Raw genomic sequence first — 10,759 nt, 5'->3', positions numbered from 1 at the left:
TCTCTTTAAGAAGTAGGTCAGGGGAATGGCCCTTGAAATGCTCAAAAGAAAAAAAAAATAACTAAATGAAGCTGGGAGGGAAAGAGCAACAGTTACTATTGATAATTACTCTAAGCCAGCCATTAAATGGAACTTGGGCACTGAAAAATGCAAAGCATTTTCAATAGAGGCCTGTCCATGGACTATCTGAAACTGAGTCTTAGAGCATCTAAGGAACAGTGTATGTGTACCCACAGGTTTCCAAGGACAAAAAGTAACAAGTCCTTCAGAGGCTTTAGAGTCCAAACCCTTTATGTGATTGGAAAGGAAACTGAGTCCTAGAAAGCTGGATAGCTCAGTGTGAGATCACTAATAAGATCCAAGGATTAAAAATGTCCATGATTTCAAGAGCTTTTGAGTCAGACCCCCTACTGAGACCATAGGAGAAACAGAGGCATTGGGAGCTTCAGGGATCTGTATGTGATCACAGAGAATTTCCTAGACCTAGAGGTGAGAAAGCCTTAAGACTATTTAGACTACAAACCCCCCTTCTAGGTATCTGTCTGCAACTGAGACCTAGTGAGCCAAATGACCATTTTTTGATCAGCCAGAAGGGTCCAAGGAATAAATGTGACTAGTCCTTCAGAGGCCTTAGAGCCCAAGTACTTCATGTGCCTCTAAAGGAAACTGAGTCTTAGAGAGCTGGATAGGCAAGTGTCATATCACTCCCAAGCTCCTGGGATGAAAAATATCAAGGCATTCAATGGCTTTAGAGCCAGACCCCCTACGGTGAGTGTAGGGGTGGGGTAGGGGGACAGGAGCTCTTGAGGGAACTGAATGTGATCACCTACAGGTTCCTAGGTCTAGAGCAAAGAGGATCTTAAGGACCTTTACACTAGAAACCTCTCCATGGACTCTGCCTGAAACTGAGGCTTAGAGAACTGAATGACCATTGTATGTGTACCCACAAGTGTCCAAAGACTAAAAGTGACAAGAATTTCAGAGTCCTCAGAATCCAAACCCTTTATGTGACTCTAAAGGAAGCTGAGTCCTTGAAATTAGCAAGCATTTAGATACCTACTTCAGCTTGGTCCTGATTAGTGTGTACAATAAATCTTTAAATTATACAAAAAGACATGACTTTAACTCCTTTATTTATGGAATAGGGCAGAGCTGAATAGTTAATTCAGTATTCTGAATTTTCTTGGCTTAGCTTAAGTCCTTTTATTTTTGTTGTTATTCAGTTGTTTTGGTCACCACTGACTCTTTGTGGGCTCATTTGAGATTTTCTTAGCAAATATACTAGAGTGGTTTCCTGTTTCCTTCTCCAGCTCATTTTACAGATACGGAAAATGAGGCAAACAGGGTTAAGTGACTTGCCCAAGATCACACAGCTATCAAGTGTGTGAGGCCAGGTTTGAACTCAGGGTTTCCTGTTTATATTTGAACTTGAGTCTTCCTGAGGGGCTAGGTGTTCAATCCACTGCACCACCTAGATGCCCCGTGTGGCACTATGTGCAGCACTGAGAATACAAAGAAAGGCAAAAGACAGGCATTCCAGAACAGGAACCACAAGCAGAGCAGGTGCTTTCCATTTTCCTGCTTCTTTCTCTTAGAAACACATTTCCCCAAGCTTTCCTCATTTTACCAATGCCTATTCTATCCACACCATTTGTCCAAAGGCCATGAAGATGGCAGAAGCAGGTGCTGTGAAGTGCTTGGAGTTTGGCCAGACATCAAAGGTGCCATGGTCATCCACTGCATCCTGGGCAATTGCCAGTTATCTTGACTTTTGTCACTGGACTTCGATAACTCTGGGAGAGTGAGGCTGATGACTTTGTATAGCTCTGGCAGAACCTAAATCCAATTCACTGACAAGTTAAGAAGACAACACCCCATGATTAGAAAAATGCAAATTAAAACAACTTTGAGATAGCATCTTACCTATCAAATTGGCTAAAACCATAGGAAGAGAATGTTGGAAGAGATGTTGAAAAATTGGGACACCAATTCACTGTTGGTGGAACTGCGAACTGATGCAACCATTTTGAAGAAGCATCTGGAATTATGTCCAAAGAGTTATTAAACTGTTTATACCCTTTGGCTCAGTAATACCACTATTCAGTTTGTTTCCAATGATGATTAGAAAAAAGGAAAAGAATTTATATGTTCTAAAATATTTGTAACAGCTCTCTTTGTGGTGGCAAAGAACTGGAAACTACAGGGATGCCCGTCAACTGGTGAATGGCTAAACATGTTGTGGTATATGATTATATTGCAATACTACTGTGCTATAAGAAATAATGAGCTGGTTGATTGTAGGAAAACACAGGAAGACGTATATGAAGAGTGAAATGAAGAGTGAAAGAACATTGTACATAATAATAACAGCACTGTTTGAAGAACAACTTTGAATAACGAAATCATTTTGAATTCTATAAATGCTCAAATCAGCTACAAAGGACCTATGAAGGAAGATGCTATCCACATCCAGAAAAAGAACTGATAAATAAAAGTATGTATAGTGTGTGTGTGTGTGTGTGTGTGTATGTGCACACGTGTCTGATGGTAACCTCTGTAGGATGGGATGGGGAGAAATGGAGAAAAATAAAAAGTGCACAGCAGAGAAAAAAAGAAATATTGGAAGTGCAGAAGAGCAGGGTAGCTTTGAAAATGATGTGTGATATTTACTACATAGGTTTGAAAAAAAGGTAAACAGTGAAATGGAAATTCATGGTTTTATACTGAATCCTCTATGTTGTACTGTGTGCATGGAAATCTCTTTTTTTATCTTTTTGTATTCAAGTTCAAAAATGAATAAGAATTAATTCTTTGCTTAATAAGAAAGAAAAGATGTAGTTCCATGATGTCATTGGTCCTTTATGAAAACTGAGGATAAACACAGTAATTCCACCCACAGGCCTTTTGCAGAGATGCCCATCTTCCTAGAAGCAGAGCAAAATAGACAAGTCTAGTCCTGACTCCACAACATGACATTATTTAATAGCTTGCAGAACAGTGTCATTTGACAAAGAATTTTCTTTTTTTTTAGGTTTGTTTTTTTAAAAACTACCACTCTTTCTGTTCTAGTGGGAGTAAGTGCCAGACTTTGAGTCAGGAAATGAGGAAGAAGGTGGTTTAAGTGGAAATCATGACTGCATATTTCCAGTGTTATAGTACATTCTTCAGATGATGCGAAGGTCTGATCAACTTGATGTTTTACATGAAAATTCACAACATGGTCTATGATGATGGCTACCATATCCTGGGCCTGGATGCTTCTGCTTTCTATGTTCTCGATTCAAGTGCTTCTTATAGGTCCCACTTTTGGTTCTTTCAGGAATGTCACATCCAATCACCCAGCTCCATCGTTTTGGAAAGCAAATCTCAAAAATGTTTTTGACAATGTCACTATTATTTATTCTCTTAAAGCGACTATTTTGAAGGGGGCAAAACTTATTTGAATGAATAGATTCAAGTAGAAATATGTTAACTAGGTAAAGATTAAATCTCTAAATCTTAACTTTAAATTTGTACAGTTATTTTTTTAACTTGAACCAATTAAAATGATTAACTTGATTACTTTTATTAAAGTATAAAAGTGATATTTTCAACACTTTCCCTAACCCTATACGTGAAATAATAGTTTTATTGATATTTTACAGCTTTTTGAGAGTAACTTATGTATTAAAAACAGCACTGCCCTAAAGGGCAACAGCTATGAATTCTAGTCCTCATTTCTGTAGTAACAAAATTGTATGACCTTAGATAAGTCATGTAAACTCAGTTAATTAATCTGTAAAAAGGAATAATGAAATAATACCTAACTTGTCTAGAGGTGTCTTGGACTAGATGACATATTCTAATCGGTCAACAAGCATTTATTAAATGCTTACTATGTGCCAGGCATTCTATCTTAAGAGTCTATTCCAGCTCTCATAGCTAGAAGAGACAGTCTGATGTGATAGACTGTTGGTCTTGGCATCAAAAATATGTGGATTTGAATCCCACTTACTAGCTGTGTGACCCTGGGCAAGTCACTTATCTTCCCAGCACCTCATCTGTAAAATGAAGGGGTTGAACTCAATGACCTCCACGGCCCCTTCCATCTCTAAATCTGTGATCCTGTGATTTTAGGACAGGATTGCATGCCATCCTTTGCAGCGTGGTCTTGTAAAAATGATAAGCCCCAGGATTCCTTAGAGTTTATTGCTAGAGACTACCTCCCTGACAGGAGATTTATGAATGGCCTAAACAAGATTCTTGGCATTGCCAGGCATCTGTCTCCTCTCATGGTCACATAAGGCCAAGAGACACAAGCATTGCTATTAAAAGGGCTTGGTGATATGCCAGGTAATTTCTCTGTTTTCAGCCCTCACCCTGCACTTTGCAAGGGGCTTGAGCAAGTGGAACTTTCCAGAGAAGAAATAGCTTTGGGCCTAGTTTTGAAAAACTGACATTGACTTGCTTAGGAGGCACATTTGCAGGTCTGCATAATTTAGTCAAAAGACAAAGGAAAAGAAACCTATTTATCTCACTTGAAATGTAGCCACATCTTCAAGCCCCAATTTATATTTGTTCCCCAAAACCTATTGTTCTTCAAATTTCTGTCTGTTAAAGGGAATGTTGCTCTGCCAGTCCCCTACTTGAAGCCATGATGTCACATTTGATTTTTCTATCTTGTGTAGCCTCCCATCTAAGCAACTGACAAAGCCTGTGCATTCTCCCAAGAATCTTGGATTGTTAGAGCTGGGAGGGACATGAGAGGTCATCCGGGCCAACCCCCTTATTTTATAGGCAAGGGCACCAAAATGATTACTTCAATTCAATTCAAAACATCTTTGTCAAGTGTACAGAGAGAAAGAAGAGAGAGAGAAAGAGAAAGAGGGAAGGAAGGAGAGAAGGAGAGAGGAAAGAAGGGAAAAAGGGAAAGGGAGAGACAAAGAGAGAGAGAGGGAGAAAGAGGGGGAGAGAGAGAGAGAGAGAGAGAGAGAAAGAGAGTGAGAGAGAGAAAGAGAGAAAGAGAGCAAGAGAGAGAGGAAGAGGGGGAGGGAGAGGAAGGGAGAGGGAGAGGGTGTGAGAAAGAGAAAATGTAAGATTATGGGTCAAGCATTGCAATTAGGATACATATACAGGCAAGCAAGGCAGTCCCTGCTCTGAGGAGGAGGATAGCACATAAAGAGGAACTGGAAAGTGTATGTGTACATAGGGGTGGGGAGGGGAACTTGCTGGGCCTGCAAAAGCATGTTTTGGAGTGGGTTCTGTTATAGTGACCTGGTTCTGGCCAAGATAAGGTGAAAGCTCACTTATCAGAACCCAGGAGGGTTCCAGGGGACAAAGTCTAAGTTTTAGGTGGGGATGGAGTGGGGATGATCACCCCAGTGGTAGCCTCCTATGTACAAAGCATTTTCTCAGTATGTCTTCAATTAGCCCTTTCCATATGGGTCCATGTCCTCATTATCACATTTCTGCATCTTTCATCACTTAATAAGAATATCAGACATATATCTATATCTATACATCTATGTGTGTATAGAGACGTATATCTTAATACAACTGTCTATCTCTGTATATCTCTATATAGATGGATATCTCTCTGCACACACATAGATATATAGATCTCTTTCTGTACATAATTTCCAACTTATCAAGCTTCATGTCCATTATCTCATTTATTCATCATAGCAACTTGTGATGTAGATACAATTATTATAATTTCTATTGATAAGCAAACTGAAACTCAGAGAGACTTGAATAATTTGCCATTAATAGGAGAAGCTGGGATTCAAACCCAAATTTTCTCCAAAAGTCTTTTTCTTCCTTCCCTCCTTTCCCTCCTTCCTTCCCTCGTTTCTTCCCTCCTTCCCTTGTTTCTTCCCTCCTTTCTTTCCTCCTTCCTTCCTTCTTTCCTTCCTTTCCTAATTCCTAGCATAATGCTCATTTCACTAGGCAATCTGTTTCCTTACAAAGCTGAGGATCTTGAACCCCTCCCAGGTACAGTATAACTAAAAAAGCCATCAGATGCTACCCACTCAATCTGAATCTCAGTTGACTCATCTTTGAAATATGGATAATGATACGTGTACTCTTTATCTCACAGGTTTGTTGATAGAATGGAGACAGTGTATCTGACTTGGAGGAATGTGGAAAAGCTTTATTGGAGGAGGTAGAATCTGAGTTGGGTTCTGAAAGATGGATCGTGTTTGAATAGCTGGAGATGAGGGAGGAGGGTGTTAAGTATGTAGAAAAGAACCTTAATCAAGACACAAAGTAAGATGTAATGGGGCAAGGGTTTATTTAGCTAACCATATATCTGTTCCATTGGTAGATGGATTCCTTAGACTTCTACCTGAATGCATTCCCTCCCTGATTCCTTCTAAGCCAACAACCCACTTGCCAGGTTGACCTTCCTAAGGCACAGATTTGAACACATCATTTTACTATTCATAAAATCTTTAATTGCTCCCCATCTGTCTCATATAGTAGAAAAGTATTCAGTTTGATATGAGGCCCTGGCTTCAAGGCTAAGATAGACTTTAATTCTGTAGGAAACCCCATATATAATCCTATTCTGACTCTATTTCTTATCTCTTTGTGACCTTGGGTGTGTTGAGTAATCTTCATTCTCAGTTTTCCCATCTGTACAATGAGGGGGTGGAAGACAGTCTCAGAGTTCCCTTACAGCTCTAAATCTATGATTCTATGATTCCTTACTGAATACTGTCTTAACTCCTTTGAATGACCTGCAAGACTGTCTCCCTCCTTAGATTGTAAGTCCTTGAGGACAGGCACTATCTTTTGCTTCTTTTTTGTATCCCAGGTGCTTAGCAAAGCACTTGGCACATAGGAGGCACTTAAGTTGGCACTGATTGATTAAACAGGCTGTCAAGCTTGTATCAAATTAAACCTGGGCAAAACCTGTGTCTTTGTGACTTATTCATTCTGTCAATGATATTGTGATTACCCAAATTAAAAATGGCTGAAATAATTCATTCCACACAGATATTAAGCATTTACTAAGTGCCAATCACCATATCAGAAATACAAAGACAAGAATGTTGTGGTTCCTATCCTTAATGAGTTTACCTTGGTTGGGTTGGGGAGGGGAAGAGATAATAAATACCCAAGTTAAGTAAATACAATATATGCACCAAATTAATAATGAGCAGGTAGAGGAAGTTTGGCATAACACATAGCAAGCAGGCCCCCTTGAAGTCAGGATAACTCTGGTTTAAGTCTTGTCCTTGACACATACTGGTCTATGCGACCCTGGTCAAATAATTCACTTCTAAGTGTCTCAGGCAACTTTTTAAGAGTATCATTTGCAGAGCAGGTGCCAGTCTTCAGTAAATAGAGAGATACCTGGGAGTCTCCAGGTATCAAGAAATCAGGGTTCCCATTACTTAATCCCCCTGCCCCAAATGCACTGAGTAATTTTTTTCTAGTGGGGAGGGGCATCAGTGACCAGAGCATCATCAGGATAAGCATCTTATAGAAGATGGCAACTGAGCCAAGGAAGCTAGGGATTGCCAAGGGCAGAGGAGAGGAGGGAGGTAGCTCTGAGCAAGGGGGAACTTGTAACATTATTAGATCAGACGACATAAAAGGACAGTTTGGTTGGAAAAGAGTAAATAAAGGGGAGTAGTCATAATAAAGCTGGAGCCAGTTTGTGAAGATCTTTAAATGCCAAATAGAGAAACTCCTATTTTATCCAAGTCAGTAAGTTTCTTGAGAAGGGGAAGAAGGACATGATTAGAAATGCGCTGAAGGTGTAAGAGTCTGACAGCTGTGTGAGGGATGGACTGGAGCAGGGAGAGATGGGATGTGTCTATCACCCTTGTCAGGGGAGAGATGATAGGGCTCTGCACCCTGGGGGCAGCTGGGTGACCTGGAGAGAGGGACCTTATCTAACTCTTTCTTCTCCTTCTCCCATAGACAATCAGTTGTCAGGTCTTGTTGGTTCTACCTCCACAGTATCTCTTGTTTCCATCCCTCCTTTGTATGACCACCATTCACTATCACCACCTACCTATTGCATAAACCTCCAGAGGTGGCTCCTCACCTTCAGTCTTTGCCCTCTCTTGTCCACAAATCCTGCTGATTCATCTTCCTTCTGCACAGAGCTGGTGGTGTCCTTGCTCTCCTCCAATGTCATTCCATTGCTTATAGAAAAAAGGGAAGGAAACAAACATTTATTAAGCACACACACATACAGATACATACATATATATTTGTATGTGCGTGTATGGCACTGTGCTAACTTCATAAATATAATCTCATTTGATCTTGACAACATCCCCGGGAGGTAAGTGCTATTATTGTTCTCATTTTACAGTTGAGAAAATAGATGCAGACAGAAGTTAGACTTGTCACAGAGCTACTAAATGTCTGAAGTCAGATCTGAATTCAGGTCATGCTGAATAAAGGTTAAACTGTTCATCTTGGTATTCAAATCCCTCCCCAAATTGGTGCCATTCCTGTTTTCCAGCCTTATCTCAAATATACTCTATGCTCCACTCCAACTAGATGATTGGACACTCTGTGCCCATTCTCCTCTCGTTGTTTCATGTATTTTTCTTTTACTTCTAAATAAGAATTCCTATCATCTCTAACGCCCACATATTCAATGAAGATGGAGGCAGCTATGTGCCCAGGAGCACAAATGTGTGAGTTGGAGTCAGGGAGACCTGAGTTCAAATCCTACCTCAGACACTTTAGGTAAGTCTCTTAATTTTTTGTTTTCCTCAGCTATAAAAGGAAGATAATAATAGTACCTGCTTCCTGGGGGTGGTTGTGAGAATAAAATGAGATACTGGTGAAACTTTTTATAAAAGTTAAAGTGCTACATAAATGCTAGATATTAATATTATTCTGAGACCTCACATAGCACTTCATCAGTATTTTTCTTATCCAAATATCATGATATATTTGATGTGGAAGGAACAACATCTCCTAAGGCTGGAAGTAGTCCTTACTACATAGGCTAGTTTCCCCCTAAAAGGCAATAAAAGCTATCTCTAGACTTACCTGGTCCGGGAGACTAGGGCTCTAAGCATTGGTGTAGCTTCCTGCTTGCCTAAGGAGTCCAGGCACCTCCCCATTGCTGAACAAGTGAATACAACCTTCTGCCACAGCCCACCATTGTGGCAAATGTGGAGGCCAGGGGAACTGCACCCAGTTGGACCAGCATTATCTTTTCTGAAAATCCTTTCCATGCCATTATCGGTAAACTTCCTTTTGTTGGGAAGCAAGGAAGAAAACAAGTTTTAATTAAACACCTCCTTATTAAAGGTTTTATAATCTACAAAGGTCTAGTTTTCTTCCAATCCCAACTGAATCACTTGACCAACCTTAGTCCTAGCCCAGAATGTTTCATGCTATAATTATTTGTGTGTATGTTATATTCCAGTAAACGTACATCATGTTGTTGTTGGTCAGTTGTGTCTGACTCTTTGTGACCCCATCTAGGCTTTTCTTGACAGAGATACTGGAGTGGTTAGCCATTTTCTTCTCTGGTTTATTTTTACTAATGAGGAAACTGAGGCAAACAGTGACTTGCTCAGGGTCACACAGCTGGTAAGTGTCTGAGGCCAGATTTGAACTCAGGAAGAAGAGTCTTCTTGACTCTAGGCCCAGCGCTCTATCCACTATGTCACCCAGATGCCCAAGCAAATACATAGACATACACACAAGACCTATAATTTCATTGGTATTTTAGACACTTCTGATAGAGATTCCCTCTACCATGGCAAACTGACGTCTTCTCTTCCAGGTAGAGACTGAGAGATGCTTGAAGCCTGGAGAGGAGCTATAAAGCAATGGCAAGAGTGCTAACTCTAGAGTCAGAGGAGCTGGATTCAAACTCTACCTCTGCTATATGACCTTTGCCAAATTATTTAACCTTAACATGCTTCTATTTCCTCACCTATGAAATGAGGGTCTTGGTCTAGAACGCCTTTGAGATCCCTTCCACCTCTAGATTTATGATCCCAAATAATTTGTCCAGGTCACAGAGACAGTGCTTCCTGATTCTGAGGCCAGTTCTCTACTATAGCAGGTACCCCTCCTGCACTTAACCCTCCCTGTACTAACCCTACTCTATTGTAAACCTTGGGGGCAGCTAGGTGGCACCATAGTGCACACAGCACCACGCCTAGAATCAGGAAGTCTTTGCTTCCTGAGTTCAAATCTGAATTCAGACACGTACTAGCTCTGTGACCTTGGGCAAGTCACTTACTCCTATTTGCCTCAGTTTCCTCACCTGTAAAATGGGCTGGAGAAAGAAATGGTAAGCCACTCTAGTATCTCTGCCAAGAAAACCCCAAATAGGGTCATGAAAAGTAGCATACAACTAAAAAATGAGTCAACAATCTACAGATCAACAATTACTATGTTTCAAATGTCCTTCAAAAAAGAACTTTTAATTAGTCAATAGTTACTCTGTATTTAATATAACTTTGAATTCCATAAAAGTTGGGAGGAGATATTAGAGGCAGAAACTCTGACCCTTGATGTTGGGGCCAATATTTTGCAAAACTATATGATCAAAGTGGCTATGGCGGTTCTAGTAATAGCAGGAGTTACAGTAGTGGCAGTAGATTTTAATTTAATTACTGTTAGGAAACATTAATTTAGCAGGAAAGGAGAGTCAGAGAAATGATTGGGAAGCTTCAGGTTTCAACAGAAATCTGAATTCATCCAAGTACGGTGATGGCAAGACCTAGTTTTAGACAACACTTTCTTACATATGGGCAAAAACTCCATCTAGACTACTTTTTAA

At 40.2% G+C, this 10,759-nt stretch overlaps 1 long non-coding RNA gene across 1 annotated transcript; it reads left to right on the top strand.

The window, feature by feature from the left end:
* The first annotated feature begins 1,297 nt into the window (after nt 1-1,297).
* On the top strand, nt 1,298-6,900 carry LOC140513373 (uncharacterized). The gene is made up of 2 exons (XR_011970151.1): nt 1,298-2,494; nt 3,070-6,900. It is a non-coding gene; the product is annotated as an uncharacterized lncRNA (long non-coding RNA).
* The last annotated feature ends 3,859 nt before the right edge of the window (nt 6,901-10,759 follow it).

The sequence above is a fragment of the Notamacropus eugenii genome, chromosome 7 (assembly GCF_028372415.1).
Source record: "Notamacropus eugenii isolate mMacEug1 chromosome 7, mMacEug1.pri_v2, whole genome shotgun sequence".
NCBI lineage: Eukaryota > Metazoa > Chordata > Mammalia > Diprotodontia > Macropodidae > Notamacropus > Notamacropus eugenii.
Note: the sequence above shows the minus strand (reverse complement) of the source record. Positions and strands in the feature narration are given on the sequence as shown.